Source organism: Sceloporus undulatus, chromosome 9 (genome assembly GCF_019175285.1).
Source record: "Sceloporus undulatus isolate JIND9_A2432 ecotype Alabama chromosome 9, SceUnd_v1.1, whole genome shotgun sequence".
Taxonomy (NCBI): domain Eukaryota; kingdom Metazoa; phylum Chordata; class Lepidosauria; order Squamata; family Phrynosomatidae; genus Sceloporus; species Sceloporus undulatus.
Window position 1 is genome coordinate 12,999,842 of NC_056530.1, and position 2,819 is coordinate 13,002,660.

A 2,819-nucleotide genomic window follows, 5' to 3' on the forward strand; every position below is an offset into this window, starting at 1 on the left:
CATGCTACACAAGGGACGTAGTGACTCAACCAAGCGTGGTTTCTTGTCTTTGCATCTAGAAGAAGATGATACCTGCCAATGCCTCACCCTGCTCCTGGCTGCCTTTAAGCATCTTTGCACTTCTTCTGTATATCACCTCTAAACCCACTCCCTGCCCCCCCCGCCCTTGATAGGCATTGCTCTATGGCCCAGATATCATAAGCACAGTGTGACTTCCCCTACAAGGGGAAGACATGTTTGCAGGGGAGTGGGTGGGTGGGCAATATGATATGCAACTAACCTTGAATATGCAATCTGAAATGAGTTTTTACAGTTTAGCAAATGGGTAAGGAGTCTTCTCTGCCCAGGAAGCTAAGAGCAAGCCAGGTGACCTCTCGGAGTCTTTGTGTGCTATGGGGGCCTGATCTGGATGGCCAGGAGCAGCAGAACTCCTGTGGACCTACAAGAAGCTCTGTGCCCCATTTCTGTCTCAGTCTTAGCCTTGTCTCAAACAAGGTTGGACGGGAGCTTGTCTTTTCCGTCCATCCAATAACATTAGAGGAATCAGTTCTGGTTCTGTTCTGGTTCTGTCGATGGATGAAGGTAGGGTGCTCTGGTTTAGCTTTACACCAGTGGTGTACAACTGCATGGGGAACCAGAGGCCAATTTATCCCCTTGTGGGCTACATTATTGCCCCCCCCCAGCAGTCCAAAAACCTTGTGCATTGGTCACTTTGTTGGCTCCGCTACGTACTTATGTAACAGCAGCCCTTTATTGAATATGTATGTTATGGAATTGCCCAATTCTAATTCCCGCAAAGGCGACTTACAAAGACATAAGTAAGGATCTGGCTGACATTCCTAATTCTTTGTTGAACCTGTATTCTGTTTCTGAGCTGGAATTGCTGATGCGCTAAGTGGGTGATGTCCGCAGACTATGTTCATAGTTTGGGACTGCCATGTTCTTTCCAGCTGTCTTTTGGATATCTGTTAAGTGTTTTTGTTGGAACAGGCTCAGATACCTTGCTCCTGTCCGTTTTCTTCCCCTGCCCCTTTCCTTTGCACGTGATTTTTTTGCACATGGGTCAAATGGCCATTGCCCCTCCACAGGTGCCACCTCAGGCCCAAAGGAACTTTTCCAAACTCAATGTCAAAGGAACTTTTCCAAGCTCAGACCCAAAGGAACTTTTCAGGCTCAATCCCCGCCACACCCAACTTGAGTATCTTCCTTCTCATCTCCACCCACCCACCTACTGCCACATGTATGAAGGAGAAAGAAATAATAATAATAATAATAATAATAATAATAATAATAATAACTGGAAAGGCACCCCATTGTTATTTTCTGCTCACACCAAGTACTCCACCAGCACCCAAGAGGTTGAGTTGTCTTGCAGGGGGAAAAACATCCCAGGTATTTGATGCCAGAAACAGGCCACCTTCCATCCCACACCTCTGTAGGGTGCATGCCATGCCAGCCCTTCTTGCCCAAATGCGCCACTGCCTGCCCCTTCCCTTTGCATGCTCATGCATGTGTCTTGAAGAAACAGCTAGGGCCGTTCCCAACCCTTTCCTCACAGATGCCACCCTTTGCCGCCTCTCCATGCACTGAACACTGAAACATCTTTGGAGAGTGCACCCAAGTCTTCCATTCCCACATGGATGTCTCCCAAAGCAAGGAGGGGTTTGCATGGGGAGGGCGGGAGGCAAAGGGAAGGGAGCAGGGAATGGCTTCAACCAACTAACTAAGGACAGCGAGGTGGAACCTTCTGGCAGGTGTCCCAACCAACCTTTGTTTCTGAAGCAGTGAATAGTTACCTCACTTTATTAACTTATTAACTTATTTGTTTCATTAAAGTTTTCAGTAGACGGTTGCCTGTGTGCCTTGTGACTTCTCTCCTTTGGGGGATCGAGGGTAAGGTGTGGGCCATGGTTGAGGTAGCCCCATCGTGAATGATCATAGTGGAGCTTGATGTTGGAGAGCCAGTGTTGCATAGTAGTTTGAGTGTTGGGCTTTGGTGATGAAGGTTCATTTCCCAGCATAGCCACTGGGTGACCATGGGCAAGTCACACTCTTTCAGCCTCAGGGGAAGGCAATGGGAAACCTCCTCTGAAATCTTGCCAAGAAAGCCCCATGGTAGGTTTGCCTATGGGTCACCATGAGTTGGAAATGACTTGAAGGTACACAATAACAACAACAGATTGATACCCCCCCCCCCAATCTGCCATAACCAAAGTGCCCATCCTAAGGTCACATCATGTTGTTGTAGTAGCCCTTGCACTGGCCATTTTGTGACTGATGGAGAGAGCATTGGAGAAGGGTCCATCTTCTCGCTCTACAAGACACTTTGCTTTCTCAATGTGAGCAGTTTTCCTCAGACCAGTGACATTATCTATTGAGACCTCCATAGGATGCCAGTGGATCTTAGCCAAATTTGCCTTCTGTCAGTCTGGTTGTGGGACTGTAGCTAGACATTTTCCAGATCCCCTTTGCTCTCCACCAGTCCTGGAATGAGAATAGAGATGCTATCACAGAAACCCAGAGAATCCTGGAGCTGGTGACAGGGGAGCCATAGAGGAGTTCCACATTTTTACACAACACATGCCATGTTTGATCTCAGCCTTAGCATCGCAAAATCACTTTTCTCATCTCTGGACTTTGTGGGAAGGGGACACGAGATGCAAAATTTGGCCCTGGACAGAGGGAGTCCTACTGATGGCCAGCTATGGGTGCATCTTGAAAGTCCCCAGGACTGGATCCAATGCAGGCAGGTTTTGACAGGCAAAATGTGAACCCTGGCTGTTCCTGCTAGCTGTCCTTAAGTGGAGCTGTTGCTCTTT